Raw genomic sequence first — 17566 nt, 5'->3', positions numbered from 1 at the left:
CTGGGTTGAAACTTGGTCAACGGCCTCTTCTCCAGAAACATCTTTTAAGCAAACTTTGAGACGATTCTGCTTAGATGTGAAGTGGAAATCCGTGGAAAATACTGGATTTTGTGTTTTGCTGAACTCTAAAACTTCGCTGCTCACGCTCGTAGATGCATTTACAGCTGTTAGCCCGGACTTGGTTTGTGTTTTATTTTTTATTTTTTTCCTGCCAAGTATGCTAAGTGAGGGAAGGGTTTAAAAGCTCGGCCTCTGCACGCTTTGGGGTCGCTGTTAGTGCCTTAATTATTTCAAGAGAGGCTTGGTGAAGCCTCTTAACGGAGGCCATGGGGGCATCGTGAGGTGCCCACCTTCAGAGGAGTCGCGGGGCACCACGTACCCGCAGAGCTTGGGCAGCCTGCTGAGTTGTACCAGCGCTTTGAAAGCCCCAACGCTGTGGACAAGGCGCCAGTGTAAAAATAAAAGCAGAATATGGTAACTTTGCTACCAAAGCTCTGTGGGATTTTTTTTAATATTTTTTAATTTTTACTGTCTGTTCAGTTGCTGCTTCCGAAACAGAGAATGAGCGCGGTATTTAAGAGGCTTCGTTTGTATACCTCTGTACCTATGTATCCTGATCCTGCGAAACGTGCCTGCCACCCAGTGGATGTAGCTGATCTGCGTACGCTCTATATTCTATACATTTACTTCCTCTCCTCTGCAAGTTTGCAAAGTGAGGTGCTCAGAAGCTATCAGGCGCCATGCTCGTCTGGCTGCACCGGGCCTGCACACCAGGATGCCATTTGACGTGAGGTGACCCACCACTGCGCTTCCCACCCAGCTCTGGTGCTGAGCCAGGGGTTGTAGGCTGATGGCAGCGGCACGCAGGGACCCCCCAGACGGGCAGAAGGCAGGAGACGTGGCGTGGTGGATGAGGCAGGTGATTACATGAAGAGGGAGAGGCATTGTCGTGCTCGAGATAGCTGGAGGACAGGGTTCTGCGGCCCCTGCTGTTCCCGTAGGATTTCCACCTAAACTTCCCGTTTTCTCACGCGGGCCATTTGTTTTTCTGGGTGCCTGACCTGAGTCTTGAGTCTGATTTGCTGTCGTGCTGAACTCACTGGTCTGGAACAAAAGTCAATGACTGTTTGTTCTCAACGTGCAGAAAATGTTTAATAGGGCTAAGCATGGTAGAAATACAAGTCTCGATCGTCCGAATTGCTCGCTCAGTGTCTGCAGCTTTTTACTTGATTTTTTTCATATCTTAGTTTCCTGTCTTCAGAAAATTGTGGATCAGTGTCCTTTATTTTATGGATTACTGCAGTGATAAGAACCACCGAAGAACCTGGGAGAAAAGAATTCATTCGTTCTCTGGTTCGATGGTGCAGATATGCTCTAAAGGACAAGGGCAAAAAGAGAATTTGCGCTTTAATTATAACAAAGCTTCTGTCAGGAAGAAAATGTGACCAGGTCAGTCACAATTACAGGCTGACCTCCATGCATATGAGCACTGGGAGACAGTTTTAATTACCATTACTCAGTTCTAATAAGTCCTCAATTCTACAGTGCTAATCACATTTTTTTTTAAACCGCTTTTACTGTGTCATTTCCTAACTTTTCTTCCCCTTAGGAAAAGATAAGATAAGCAGCTAGGCAGCCTGGAGCAATGCATGTGTGTTCCCGACCTTCCTCAGCTGGGTTACTGATGTAACACGTGAGACTCGTCCGAGCTCCATTGAGAACGACCGACAGTGGTTGGTCCTGGCTGCGTGTAGGCCAGCAGGAGAGGATCTGTTATGCTCTGCCAGTTTGTTTCGCAGCTGTCTGCAGGCAAGGAGGGAATGGCCAGGCTCAGAAATCCTGGGCTGTGTCCCAGACTCTGGAGGAGAGCGTGCCGTTGGGATCTTGCATTTTCCTGCTCTGTCTGCGCCCCTCATGTGCCATTGCTTGTCTCAATCCTTTGACTCGTTCTCACGCTGTCTCCTTGTATCTGCCTTCCTTTTCTCCTCCTCCTTTGCTTCTGTACTTCCCATCTCCCTGTTCCCAGTTTCCTTGCACAGAGAGTTGCATTCCTTTTCCAGCCCCTTGTGTTTTTTTTTTTCTTTCTTCCTAGTCTCAAGTCATTCTTGTGCCCGTTTTTTCTCCCTCACCTTCTTGTTGGTTTTGCTGTGGAGGGAGCCTTACTCCTCAGCTTTTCTGCCACCCTCTCGTGTCGTTCCTTGCTCTCTGTGGTTCTCGTATGAAGCATCTTCCTTGGTCCTTCTCTGTGGTGCTCTACGGCCTCGTGTTGCTGTGAAGACCCACGGGACAGGGCAGTGAAAGGGCAGGAGAAGCAGGGCTCCAGCTCTCATCCCAAGTGCCTGGCACCTTCTTGGCCTCAACTGGCCGCTACATGGGCAGTCTGGAGCCTGCTCCCATTATTATATGCAATTGAAGATGGTTATCTGAGCTGCAGTCCTTTCCTGGGTAGGAGCTGGGGGAAAAGTTGCTGAGTGCTTGAGGGGATGGCCTATGTAGTCTGATGGGCATGAGGAGTTGTGAAGAACGTGGATGTGGCCTAGTGAGCATCTACTGAAAACGCATAATGTATAATTTGTCTTCAGCAGTTTGACCAAATGTGTGCGGATTTTTCATGGAGGCAGCAAAAGGCATAACTTCAGTATAGCAGCTCCAGCCCTCAAGTCAAATTTCAAATCTGTTACCCGAAGCTGAAAGGGCACTATAACCTTCTAACAAGTTTGCCAGCATTTTTGTTAATACTGAAAGACAGTGTTTTCCCCAGTCTTGTTCTGAAAAACAGCTGAAGTATTTTGGCTGAGGTTTTTTAATCTCTGTCTACTCAGTTCTTTTTACACCCCTCCCTCAGAAGCAACCTTTACAACACATGGAACAAAACTTAGCCTGAGGCAGACATTCAACTTGGAAAATTTCAACCAAACAGTCCAAGTCTGGCCAAGTTACAAGCAGCTGAAAGCAGCATCTTGCATTAGAAGTCTTCAGCAACCGCCTAATAGGCAGCACTACAAGCTTCACCAATACCAGTGTATGTTTATGTGCTTTTAAATACACTGCTCAACTGTAATATTAATTAATACCTTACCCAGTTGACTAATTGGCACCCAGTTGATTTGAGTTTGGTAGGGTATTTTGTCTTTTTTTTTTTTAATAGAGAGCCTAAAACTTTTCAGTTAATTGTACAAATGCTTTTACTTACTCATATTATTCATTGTTGTTCTCGTGGCTGAAAAATTGCAAACTTTAAAATGGAGCCTCTGAAATAAATAACAAGCTGTGGCTTACTAGTTCTGAATCTTTCAGAATGACTTAACAATTGTTAAAGACCAATTTACAGTAGAACTGGAGCAAATTGCTTCCCAGAGTTTTGAATTGTAGAAAACCACATCTCCCAAATTCCTAAGCTATTCATCAACTGTTCAATCGTAGCAGACTCACCCTATATTGTGTCCCTGATACATCTATTAACTTTGCAGTGAAGTGTGAGTTGAAAACAATTGTGCCATGGAGTCACTGTGGAATAAATACCACAAACATTGGCAAAGTTGCTTCATAAATCTTAGTTTAGAGAGGAACTTAGGCGTGTCTTTCTTCTGTGTGAGTGCAGCTGTTTCTTGTGGGGTCCCCCAGGGACTGGGTCTTGGTGCAACGCTGTTGAATACCATTCTATTCACAGTTTTTGCAATGATATCTCATCTTTACCAATAGATGATATACAGGTTTGTGTGTGGTACAGGTTATTAGTGTGGTGTACTCCAAATCACATTTTTAGCTGGTTCCCATCCAGCAGAATGCGTAGTTCATGCAGCCAGCTACTAAGGAATGAGGAATGCAGTTACACCAGCAGGATAGGAGACTTGTCTTCAAACTGGTAATTTGAAAGAAGGTTTAAGAATTTGTGTGGATAATCATCTCAACGGGAGTCTTCATTGTGATCCTGTCAACAAAGTGTGATCTTTGGCTATACAGCAATAAAAATAGTGCCTAGGAATGGGAAAGGACACGGCATTAGTAAGATCACTGGAATTCTGAGTCTGCGTCCGGTGTCGCTGTTCACATGAGGAAGGATGTGAAATATTAGTAGGAGCACAGCAACAAAAGTGTTCCAGGGTTTAAAAAAGAAGCTTTATAATGCAGTTTATCAGTTCAGAGGAAACTGAGAGGTGAAATGATGCCTGTGTATGTCTTACACATGTGTAAGGAAATTGTATGACCCTGTTGAGACATCCAACGTGTCTAGGAGCTGAAGTTAGGTGTGTTGTATAATGAAATATTAAGTAGCAATGAGGGTAATTAAACATTTTAATGAGTTTAATGTTGCTGGGAGTATTTAAAATGAGATAACGTTCACTTCTCAAAGAAGTGCTTTGGATTGGTTTTATGGGGCACTTTGTTAGTGCATGTAGAGAGGGAAAGGACTGTGCTCTGTTCACCTGTGCTCTTCACCAGATCAAGAATACAAGATTATTTGCAGTGCTGTCAGTGTATTGTAGCACCTGTTGCTACATTGGACATCACAGTTAAATGGCATGCTGAAGTTGTGCAGTTTTCTTTTGGTTCAGGAGAACCTTTTTTTTTTTTCTTCATGCCTAATTTCACTTCTGGGATTATGATGAATGACTGTATACTTTTTGTTTTCCTCAAGAGCATTAACATCTGGTTGCAGCTGGAGACAGCATTTTGGGTACTCACCTTCCTCCGTACTGCTCTGTCAGTACAGAGAATTGTCTCGTATTTGCAGGTTGGTGTACCTCCTTTGTTCGCTCAGCAGTCAGTAAAGATGGCTATATTTAGGGATGGAGAAATTTCCCCTGCCACTTAGCAGACAAGGCATTGTTCACCACTTACAACTGACCTGCTGAGGGCTCGCAGTATCCTGAAGCCCACCCTGCCCTTAAGCACCTCACTGTCCTTTGGACAAGCCTCTCCTGCTGCCAGATCTCCTGCTGCAAGCAGACGGTCTTGCTGGAGACGAGGACGTGGGCATGTGTGCATGTGGCTTGGCAAGCTAGCAGGACCAGCAGTCGCTAAAACAACAGAAGTTATGGTGGTGAATTAATTTCGTAACCTGAAACACACGATGGGCTGCTCAAATCAAGTCAAAGTATTACTTACCAAGTTTCTTTTCAGACAGCTTCATGCTAAAGCTAAAGGTTTAATTTGGCCTGGGAGCTGCACTTGAGCCTAGATAGTTATGAGATGATGTTTTATAATTCCATAGCTCATTCTTTTTAATATAACAAACACATTTTTTTTTCCCTCTGGCAGCTGAACCAGAGTAAATATACTTCAATACTTAAAGTATTTCTTTCCTTAGAAAATTTATTTTATTATGCCTACTATAGGGTAAATGGTACATAAAAGCATGCCAGGATCTGACGTTCCATATTTCACACGATGGTCTTAATTTGGTCTTTTTCATTCACACTTTCAAACATCCTCTGAAAATTTTAAGGTAACTAATTGCACTTTCTGTACAGAATGACATCACTGGAAGGTTTCCTATTGAGAAGAACTGAAACTTGAGAAGCCTAAGTTCTTGTAAATCATTATCTCTAGACTTGTCAAAAACATGCATACGAGTATTTCCGCTTATTTGGATATACTTAAGCACCAAAGTACTTGTCTCAAATGTGATTTCTAAAAACATTTTCCTCAGCTGCTGTATTGAGATGTGTGTGTTTGGGAAAAGAATATGAATACAGTCTTCTAGGGTTTGGCCCTTGTGCCTCTTGCAAAGTTCATTGAAGTTAATGATAATGCTCTATTGACTGTGAGTGTATACAGAATCTAATTCACTAATAAAGTGCAAATAAGGTTGGAAGTTTTCATTTAAGAGTTCTAATTAGGTTATTTAATAAATTTCTTCTTGGAAAATGACTATCAAAGAATCAAAAGTAAATTTTGAACCCTACTTTATTATTCCAGTAGTTTGTTATAAATTGGGTCATTATGGAGATGATAAAGAGTATCACCACATGGTGCCTGTTTTGAAAGTGCAGTCATGGATTATAGTTTGCTATCTCTTGACATTTTATTGTGTTTTGTAATACTTAGTGAGTTTTATTCCCTTGCTACTTATAAAATGAAGCAGTGTTTTACTCTAAAATTGAAGTTTACAGAATTGTTAAGTGACTTATGTCTATCTGAAGGACATATCAAATCTGAATATAAAACTTCTAAAGAGCCAAGCTGCATAACTGACTATATAATTCGTACACCTAACAGCACAAATTGTGTGCATGTAGGATAATTATGCACCCAGATAACCAAATTAAAAAAGGAATAGTAGGAGGACTGAGTTCTTTGCAAGGTTTGTTTTTTCCTCCCTTCATCAGTGCTGAATGTAACTGTAATCAGGATAGTCAAGAGTTAGGTGTTTTTATTAAATGTATTATTCTGTATCTGTCACATGTGTGGACTTTCCGCTCAGTCTGTCATCTGGCACATCTGGGGCCAGTGAAGACAATTCTGCCTGCTCCATAGGATTAGTTTTATTTCCTTGTTTTGTTTTTACACATATATGTTTTGTGGTTTTTTTTGTTGTTCTTAAAACCGACTTTCAGATTCACCTGTGTCCTCTGCACACCGTGATATTCTTGTCTCTTTCCTCCATTAATATAATAGTGACATTAAGCAGTTAGTATCTCAAGTACCTGGTCATACAGGCATCGATGAAATTTAATGAGGTGTTTCAATTTGCTTGACCTTGTTCTGCAACTCGTTTATGCATAATGTATTCACGTAGGAAACTCAACATGCCAAGTCCTGGTTGAAAGTTGCTCACATGGTAGCTGCTGCTGCAGCTTCCCTTTCAACATCTGTTGCTGCTCTGAGAGAAGCTGCTGCTTTGTCATTTTAAGAAGCTCATGCATTAATCGTGCACTGGTTGTTTTGGGGGCATGCTTGGGGTCTTTGGAGGTAGTCACAACAAGCTTGGTTTTCTGCCTTGAGAAGTAGAAGCGCTGGTGGGAAAGTTGTAGGATTCTGTACCCTGCTGCAGGTCTTCGGAGACAGTTTTTGGCAAGGGGGGTTGGATAGCATCCAGGCATCTGTTCTTTGTTCTTTCTTTTTTGTTAAGAGATGCTGTATAAGTGTGGAAATTCAGTGAGCAATGGCAAGGTCTTTCAATGTTGATCAAGAGAATGACAGCAGATACGTCTGTTTTGCAGGAAACCGAAAGAGCCCACTTTGTCAAGAGTTTAAATTACTGAAGAGGCGAGAAGGTTATGCTGCCCTTTGGCGTAGGATTTGCTGTGTTGTTTTTTTTAAAGATATATGACAGGGGAAGGGATATTGTGGGTAAAAGGACAGCAAAACTAGTCAGAAAATGGATAGAGACAGTACTAAGCATTCATAGACCACTGTAGGAGCACTGATCTAACATAGCATGATAATAAAGTGTGGCCTAAGGAACATGATCAGCGCTGGTAGACGAGTGCAACAGAAGTGAATCTGCTACGGAGCTCCAGAAGAAAATCCAGGGTGTAGACTCTTCTAGCAGTACCTTCTCCAGACAGAAATGTTGCCTCAGAAATATGACGTTGTTGCAAATTGGCTTTCAGTCAGTTCTTCAAGCTCTTCTGCTTGCTCTTCCCCTGCAGGAAAGAAACATCGTGAAGTCGGACAGCACCACCAAACAAAATGGCTGACCTTTAGTTGATACTGGTCTCAGCTGGAGACAGTTGTCTTCTAAGTAGATGTTGGGCAGGAAAAGGCACTAACTTGTCACCCCGGCCACCATCACTCTTGCTGAGGGTTTGCACAGGAATCCCGAGGGGGGAAGAGGTCTGAGGCCTAAATAAGAAGTATGGGACTCATGGTCGCAATGCCCTTTACTGTGGTGACCTAGCACTGACATAGCTGCAGGCGCCACTGCTGTCCTCCGTCGGTCACCTGTGCCAGACTGGCCAGATCACTGTGGGGATCCTTCTATTTCTGCCAAAACAATCTGTTTTTCCTACACAGTTTAAACAGTTAATTTGTGTTAGTTGCACCGGGCTGGTGAGCTTAGGTGGCAAAGCTGACGTAGGTTCTGGTAAATACACTGAGATGCTGCTGGGGGGTGGGCTGAGGAAGTTAGTGGTGTATTCGTGGAAGTAGTAGAAAAAAAAACAATTACTAAGACTTTTTAAAATTCAGTTTTCTAATATTAATATTACATGGTAGTGAAACTTTGCTGCTGTTACAGAGGTAGTATTTTAATGAAGGAATGATCTGGCTTCTGACCATAAATATACTGCAGGCAAGATGTTGAGAGTCAGAACTGTGTGTTTTTTATTCTTGGCAAATGACCGTTTGTGAAAATTATCCAGGACACTTCTACTGATGTGAAATGTTTTTCATTTCTGGTGATGAAATTCACTGATATACTTTTATCATTGATTTCCTTTTGGAGTGGGTATGGTTGCGTCATATTATGTACCATGTCCTAGGTAGATTACTGCACAGCATGTTTTTGGGAGCGTTGTTTGCTTAAGAGGTCTTCCTATTTTATTTTCTTTTATTTTTGAGAAAACATTAACTTTTGTAGGTGTTGTGTTTTCTCCCTCTGAAATAAAAGCTTCATCAGAAATGCCAGTTTGTAGTCTGTCACTTCTGTCATTACTGTGTGACTAGCAGCTGGAAGGTCAAATAGTACAATAGGCTGTTATTGTATTAGCCCCCTCATCTTTCTTTAAGTAGGTGTTTTTGTTTGTTTGTTTGTTTTCTTTCCCTAAATCTGTGCATTAGCTATAAACTACTTGTTTAGTGCTTTCCTGAAGGGAAAAAAAAGGTACTTATACAAGGAATTGCCTTTATGGATATATAGTGATATATGCTTTGTATGTTTTAAGACTCAAACTAGGTTCCAGGTCCTGTGTATTTGCCTCAGCACCTGTTGAGCATATTACTTTTCTGAATTCTCTAATCCTGTAGGTTTTTTTTATTCTCCCTTCTCTTTTCTCTGTATTGTTGACATTTATCAACATTAAATATTGTTAGAGACTGCTTCGTTCTTTAGAGCTTTTTGTTTATGAAATATGTGGTGGACAGGCATATCAAAACTTTTTGTTTGTTTGTTTTTGAGGTGGGAAAGGATCTGTCACGTATGTTCAGATTTAAGCTTCTATTCTGCATATTTTATTATCAAACTGAGCAGTAGTGGTATGGGTGTTTCAACAGCCACAAGTGTTTGTGCAGGTGTGGTTTGAGGGTGAAGGTACGTAGTTCTGGTTCTTTTGTATTGCACTGCATTTGCACTTGCAGAATGACTGTTTTAGCAAAGGAAGCTATTCTAAAAGGGAAGTATTAGGAACAATACTGAATCTGCAGACTGTGTTAAAGAAACTAGAGGACTGCTAGGAAAAGGTGGCTTTCTGAACACTGTAACTGGCACTTCTTTGTATGTGTGCTCCTTCTTTCTTATCCAGTCAGGTTTCTAAACCATATTTCACTTTTTTTTTTTTTAATTTATTTTTTTTTAGTAAACTGAAGACATGTAGAAATAAAAAACCTCAAAGTTGGGTTGGTTGTTTTTTGGTTTTTTTTTTTTTTTTTTGGTCATTCTGGGGAATGCCCTTTATTGGGATTGCTTGTTTTATCTGCTAGAAAAAGGCACTGCTTACCAGTTCCAGATACGCAGATAAGTAGATTACAGCTCAATGTGGTTTCTGGCTGGAATATCGTCACAGCTTGGGCAGCCCGAAATCAGGCATCTTCATGCTTTTGCTGTGTGGAGCCACTACTGGGCTTCCATCTTCTTTATTCCAAAATGTATCTTGAATGTTCAGATGCACGAGGAATAGTGAACAGAGCTGGGAATGAAAGAAAACTGGGTAAAACAACTTAGGAAGGGAAGGAAGTAGATTAAGGTAGATCCAGAGTAGTTTTCTCCTTCTAACTGGCAGGACGTGAGCCAGGGAAATGAGATACAGAAGAAACTGTGAATAGCCCGGCTGATAAAACAGATAATTTGAACTGCTACAGAATAGCTGGGAGCTAGGTCACTGTGTGCAGAAGAAGGCTGAATGGACTTCATTACCCATAGCATAAGGATTTTGGGGGGAGGGTCCTTCTCAAGAACAAACTGTTAGCTTCTATCAAACACGAGGAAAACTCAAATCTGAATGCTGCTACCAAATAACATTGAAGAATAGTCATACGTAGGTAGATTTCTTTTCCTCTCCTCTCTTCCCCCCTAAGTGTTATCTTAGCATGGTGTTGTTTTGAGGACACATTAAGTATGGATAGGCAGTTTTTTCACCAAGTAGGTGAACAGTTAGATTTTCGAAGTCAGGGATTGCAATCAGTGAAGCGCTAGAGCGTTCCAGTTAGGTATGACCAAGAGCTGAAGTTCAAGATCTCCTAAGTCCTTTTAGTCGGTCCACAGGGCTCGCTTTACTGTGTTTTCCAGATGGGGAGGAAGGTACAGAAAAACCTGACCAGTGCCGCAGGAGCCAGCTGTGGTTGTTAGTCTGGGGTCCAGTGCCAGTGATCAGACCCAAGGGGAAGACAGTGGGGAAACTGGGGCCACAAGTTCCCCTCAACACACGTCAAGTGACCTGTTTGTTGCCTTAGCTGGGGCTGCGAGAAAGGCTGTTCAGTGCAGGGACCGTTTTCAGTCATGAGGGCTGTGGGAGAGGAAATTAAGTAAGTAACCTGCCACCAGCTCCATTTTATCTCATTAGTGATGGGATATGTATTTTTTTTCCAGAGGTTTCTAAATCTTTACAACTTCGGTGTTAAACAAAAAATGAAAGTAATGGATCATCAGAAGATGCCTTTTGGGGGTTTGTCCAAGCACGCCTTGCAAAAGTGTGTTTCTGCTCTGCTCAGAGCCAAACAGAGATGGCGTGGGTGCTGTCGGATGACGTCTGAAAGGAGCTTCGTAACAAGACCAAGGCTGAGTGCACCAAAATGTAAAGAGTGAAACAGAGGAGCTAAAAGTGGCCAACTGTGGTGTTTGAGATTAACTGAGGGATGTTTGTCAGACCTCCCTATAATTCCTTTGCAGTGTTTTCTTTCTGAATATGGCTTCCCCGTACTCTGGGTTATATACAACCATATACTGTATGTGTGTATGTATATAGTATAGATGTGTACAATCTGTTCATTTAATAAGCTGGAAAAAATTCTTGATGCTGAGGGTTCAATATGTTAATCAGTTTGTAGTGGTATATTTACTTCTACCATAGCTATGTTTTGCTTGTTTCTCTGTTTGCTTTATAATAGCATATCTACATTATCTTAAGTGTGTTATTCTTCAGGTATGGTTTAGTTTTGGCTTTATTCTCTCAAGTCTCTCTTGGACTGAGAGTTGGCTACATTTGCATAAAACCAAACCTTTACTAGTCCATCTTGGGAGAGAAAAGAAAGGATTTCATCTTGTATTTTGACCTTTTCTATAAAATTTAGTAACTTGACTTAGGGGATATTTTGAATGCAGCATCTAATGAAGTCATGAGTGGGACCCTCTTATCTTCTCCATTCATGGAATAAACCTCACCTACCATAAGTCTTCTCATTCACAAATACTGACACCCAAAAACCAAGGAGGAAAACTGACTTCATGGCATTTTCTGACTATGCTATTTTGGATATAAGGGTAAGGGGAATGGCCTTGGATTAGTAAGTGTCATTGCCTTTTTTTTAAAGCTTGTGTGGTTGTGCAAACAGTGATGTTCTGCCAGGTGGAAAGCTGATGTGTGAAACGGTGAGAGCCTGGTTATAATTTTCTGTAGTTAAGTGGAACTAGCAAGGAAAAGGCAATATAGTTACACGTTATATTATCGACACCCCCCACACGCACACACAGACACACTGCAGAACAGAGAAGTGTGGAAGAAAACAGTCCTTGAGCCAGGACAACTACTCTGTGATTGTATGTAGTTTTCCCCCTTCTTCTATTTTGTTTTGTCTATTTAGATTAAAAGGTCTTTACTCTGTTTGCCCTGCAGATCTTTGCTCTTCTCTGCCTATAAATGTGAACGCTCCCTGGGCATTATAAGCAGAGAGGCAGGTTTCTTGTGGATTTACATCCAGTGTGGTGCTTCTTCCTCCCTGCCTCCCCCTTCATAGGGCTTCTCTATAAGGGCCCCAGCCCCTCCTTGCCCAGTGGCATCCCATCATAACATCTGCAGGCATCCAGCTACAATTTCACCTGAAAAAAATGTAAGTGTGCATCGTTTGATGATACTGGTGGTTTTGCAGTAGGAGGCATTGGGCCTGGTGGTGTTTTTCCTGTTTGCTAGTTGACATTTAATGGTACAAGTGAATTTTCCAATGTGTTGTATAATTTTGTTTCATAATTCCTGTCCCTCCAGATCTGACTTCTGCCAAAATGTGCACATACGATATACACATGTAGCTTTGAAAACAAACACTTGCTGAATAATGGTTCTTTCTTGACAAGAATGGTTGGAAATCACTGTATTTTCAGAAAGTAGAGTCAAACCCTGGGGTCAATCTCTTTTAGATGTAGGGTATTTGGTATCTGCTTTCTTCATTTGGGATTTTCATTTGGGAAAGCATCAGTCTGCTGCAAGCAATTAAGGATTAGCAATAAAAGAATTAAAGAATATTTGTCTAGGGCTTGTTTAGGGCAGTTAGCTTTCTTGTAGAACAGCGTAGCAGAGAGAAAGCTGCTCCTAGCTTGTACAAAGCAGCAAATGTTCAACAGGCCCGAGGATGTGCAATTAATCTAAAACAAAAATAATACAGAAAAAGTAATTTTCTTTACCCTTTCTCTTTCCTGAGTGAGATCATCAACCACTGTCTTAAGAAAAGCTCTTTTAATTATTTTGAATATTAAATTTAAATTAGTCTGATGCTACTCTTCACTAGTGGTTGAAATATGGGAAGGTTTCTGTGACCATAGTCACAATTAGTGTCTTTTTGTCTGATCTTCAAAGCTGGAAAACATTTCTAAAGTGTCATGCTAAAAAGGGGGAACACTGGAAGTGAGAGTTCAAGAAATAAAGTCGGTCACAGAAAAGCAATGGATGAAACTTTTGCATTTGGCTACCAGCCTAGGATCTGAGTGCTCTGCTGTCTAATGTAGGTCTCACCTGTCCCTTGATGGTAGAGGGAGTTAAAATCATTCCACTCAGGCTAGCTGTAGTTTTTTCTTTAAGGTTGGCGAGCCCTCAGTAAGTGAAGGACAAAATGGGTTCTAAGGTTAGACGTGTACACTGAGATGCTAAATTTCCAGTATTGGACTAAAATAATAATCACTAATGTATACATAGTGATTGCATAGTGCTTTGGATGGAGCAGTGAGGATACTAAGCGTTTTATAAGTCTTGGGGAAATGACAGACTGCTCAAGGAGACTGCTGAGCTCCCTCCATTAAGTAAATGACCTCTGTTAGTGGAAAGCAGGGGAAAAATCCCATGTATGAAATCATGCCTGCTCTAATATCCTCTCTTTCTCTTAGCCTCTGGTGCCTGATGTTGTTTTCATGGCCCCCTGAAGCACAGGGTAAAGACAGATGATTCCTGTGAGGCTTTTGGAAAACACTTAATGGGAGCAGCAATTTTCTTTGAAACTAGGCCTATACGTATGCATGCAACAGTGTCTTCTACGATACGTCTGCTTGCCGTACCTCATTTTTATGGACAAATGACCATAGGAGGCGAAAATTTGGTGTCTTAGAGAGATCCACAGAACTATAATCTGTGATTTCCTTTAGGACAGCTCGTCAGGACAAAGATCAGCGTGGAGACACACGGCTTCTGTTTGTGCAAGCAGCTTGAAATTTAGCTGAGAGATCAGTGTTGTCCTTCCAGCTGTCAGTTCCCCTTATCTGTAGCCCAGGCTCCCTGATACCCCTCCTTTTTCTTTCCTGTAATCTCCATATTTTTTCCCTTGGTTCTTCTCCATGATTTATGTATTCATCAATTGACTAATGTACCATGTGTTTGGACAGGTAGGCCTGCCACTAAAAGTATCGATCACTTCCTGAACAAGTAAGTGAGCGGCTCATGTTTCTAGCTAACTGGTCTTTAATAGCCAGCCCTCTATCCGAATGAGTTGCAATGGAAAATGTATTTATTTAAACGAGCTTACTATTTTTTTGCTTACGGTGTTGGCTTTTTTTTTCCTCCTGCCTCTCCAAGTTAGCACTCTTATCTTTTTCCACTAATTAGAGCAGCTGGAAGAGCAGTAATAAACACACTTTCCTTTCCTTTGTGTTCGTATCCTGAGCGGTGCCAAAATATTCTCTTGTGCTCTCATCCGAGCGTATTTATGGAGCTCGGTATTCTTCTGAAAATTAACGTGTATCTAGATTTCCTTTAATTCTGTAAATGAGGCCTACATCTGTACCGGGAGCCTGCCCAAGCGCGTGAGGTAGGCAGCATGGCCGGCCTGGGGCTGCAGAGCTGAAAGGACAACGAAAATTGGAAGGGAAGCCAACAGTTTTTTGTCTGACTGGAGCCGTGGAAAATGTTGTCCCAAGCACCCCTACGTGTGCATGTGCTAGATGCCGTTTGTTGTTGTCTGAAACACAAATGTGCATAAATAATTCCATGGTGCTCGTTTGAGGTATCAACATTAATTTCCTGTGGCGCGGCTGACTTTCTGGGGCTGTGCCGTCTCCGCAGCCTAACTCCCTAGCCTTTAAAAAAAGAAAGAAAGGAGGGGAAAAAAAAAAAAAAAGGCAGCTGCAAAAGCAGAGCATTGGGCCCAGAATTGTCCAGCGAAAGGGCGGTGTCTGGCTGTTCTCCCTTAGGAGAGAGTTTGGTGGGGAACATGACGATCCCTCCCCCTGTCCTCTCTCGCTGTATAAAGGCCAAACAATAATAGTAATGCTCACGTTGTCGTGCTCTAACTTCTGTGCCTATCTGTGTGCTTGTCTCAGGCTACACCGAATATTTTGTCTGTGAATAACAACATTCCTTGCATAGAAACTTTTTTCAGCTCTAAGCTTCATTCTTGATTTGATTTTTATACTGATAAATATAGACATGAAAAAAATCCAGTGTTCACGCTGGATTTTTTTTTCCTAGTGTGTGTTTATTATTCATGAATGTGTTGCAACATCCAAAAATGTAATGAGTGACTCACAGTACAAGAAGAGGAAAAATATAGTTACAGCTTTTTAATGAGGATTCCTCAGTGAGCTATGGAGTGTCCCAGATAAGAGGCCACAGTTTGATTATATCAAACTCATCCAGTCCTTGCTCATCCAGTCCAGAACCATATGTTTGCAAATATTTGGTTTTATTTTTTGTATTATTATTTATTTTGGTGTAAGAAAGGAAAAAAACAAAGGCTAAGTTTACTGTTACCGGCATAGTAACAGCTCTTGCAGTTGTAACAGTTGTAACATCTTATAGTTGTAGATAGGAGGTTTGTGTTCTTAAAAATTATCCTTGCAAGGCCTCCTGAACAAACAGAACAATCCCGTTAAGGAAATTGATCTCTGAAGGAGAATAGTAGTGGGGGATCAGAAGCTCAACTTGTGGGATGATCTACTGATCTATTTCAAGAATCAGTGAATCAGTATTGTCTTTCAGGAAATATTGCTTCTTGTTTTTTTGAAGATTGAACTTTCTTTCTTTTGTATATTTTTGAATTTTACCAGTCTCATTTCATGCTCAGTATCCATCCACCTCTCTGTCCTTCTTGCACAATAGGAGGAAACCCATGTTTGTTTGAAAGCAAGGTAAGTACAAACCCATAAAAATAGGTAGGTGACCTATAACACTTGTCTTTCAAGCCAGCTGTATACACAGGTGATCATTTCCTTTTGAAAGCCATGAATCTAGCATGATCTTACTGCAGTCAGGGTTGTATAGCTTTGTATAATACCGAAGTAAATTTTTCAAGATTTTCCAGAGCTGTTACGCATACTGTCTGCGAATTCAGCATAAAAGCATAGTACTTCTGTGCCCTTGCGGTCCTCTTGGGACAGGCAGTAATTATTACCGTGCAAAAATGAGGTCCTTTTGGCTTTGTTTATTTCAAATATTTAGCATTGAGGAGTCTTAGTGAGATGTTCTGTATATTAAATGGCATTACTGTTATGGTCTATAACTACATTTGAGTGTTGAGTAGAACTACACCACCTTGAGTCTTCCACCGTGTTTCCACCTGTAGACTGAAACTGTGGTTCCAGTCTGTTTTTTCAAGGAGTAAGCTCTTCTAGATTTAAAAAAAAAAAAATAAATTCAGATCGAATTACCCAATTATTTTCATAAAATTCATTTCTCTGCCCATTTATTTCTCAAGTCTTTCCATCAATTGGCTTCTTTGTTGTATGGGCCATGATGGGACAGGGTGTAGAGACAGTATTTAAAGATAAAAGGGTATTGGTCTTTCTGGATCACTTTAGTGTCCCCAAATGAAGGATTGGGAAGTAGTGAATTAGAAGTGAGTTGTGTTTCAGGATGTATCTGTTTTGTTTGTCTGTCTGACGGGGGTTCGTGAGAACAGTAGATGAGGCACAATGATTTCTCCTGGCTGCATTTGCAGATCATGATTTCATTCTTTGTTTCATGACTTTTGGGGATCTGAACTCTACTCAGAGATGTAGTATGGGTTGTAAATTTGTCTTCTCTTTGTTTTGATGTCCTTGTTTTATTGTCTCATCTGTGGGTCTAAACGTGTAACTTCCATCAAATCCATTGGCAGGTGTATTTATAGGATGCTAAATGACTTTCAGTGCACTTTCCAAAACAAATGTACAAATAGCTTGAGGAGGGATGGTGAGACAGAGTTGGATCGGTCTGAGAGTCACAGGTTTAAGTGGCGTGGTTGTCCCTCCTCCCTGCCTGGATCATCCCCTGGATAACACGCCCCCAGTTTTTTTCAGCTAACGTGCAATCCTGTGATTCTTAGGGTGAAAAACCCTATTGCTCAGCCAGCCTAGCAGGGTGCTTTGCTACCACCCACAAAAGGGAGGTCCTCTGTCTTTTGCTGGCAGTGCTCGCTCATCACAGCCTTTTCGGAGCTGATTCAACTCGCTAACCGCACAGAGAGCTGCTGATGCTCCCCACCCACCTCGGTCAGCTTTCTGCCACGTTCATGTGTTAAAGCAGGTCACTGGAAGGTTTAACTGGTACCACGTGGACCAGAACCAGAGCAGGGGAGGATGGGGGGAGAGATAAGTGCGGTTGGGGTTGGTAGAGAAGTGTCAGAGAGAAGCTCTAGCGTGGAACTTGCGGCTGAGATTGGATCAGAAGCTATCTCGAGTCAGAGCTGTGTTTACTGCCTGGATTTTTGCAATTCTTTCACTCCTAAGTCTGTTTATCAGTAGAAAGGAGGGTATAGCCACATCTTAAAAACATTCTTAGAAATACTGAAAAGTAATGTTTCTTACCAGAAGCAAACGTAACAAAAGGAGGAAAGCAGGAACTTAAAAGAGCAAGGAAAAGTGACTATGCACGTAGGTTTTCCTTGAGGCTTGTCATCTCTGAGATGTGACCTAGGAATACCTTAGTGGTGATCCAAGAAGAGTTTGTGCAAGGCTGTGCAAGGTCAGGGGTTTGCAGCTGTGTGGGATGTTGCTGTTCTGCTGGCAAAGGCAGCTGTCTTGCCAAATTCAATAGGAAACACTGGATGCAAACCTGGAGGTATAAAATGGATG

At 41.6% G+C, this 17566-nt stretch overlaps 1 protein-coding gene across 1 annotated transcript in view; it reads left to right on the top strand.

Annotated features, from left to right (window-relative positions):
• The window catches only part of ELF1 (E74 like ETS transcription factor 1), an 88198-nt gene that overhangs the window by 944 nt on the left and 69688 nt on the right, over nucleotides 1–17566 (top strand). The gene's annotated exons all lie outside the window — the stretch shown is intronic.

The sequence above is a fragment of the Anser anser genome (assembly GCF_964211835.1).
Source record: "Anser anser genome assembly, chromosome: 1".
Taxonomy (NCBI): domain Eukaryota; kingdom Metazoa; phylum Chordata; class Aves; order Anseriformes; family Anatidae; genus Anser; species Anser anser.
This window is presented reverse-complemented; position numbering and strand designations above follow the sequence as displayed.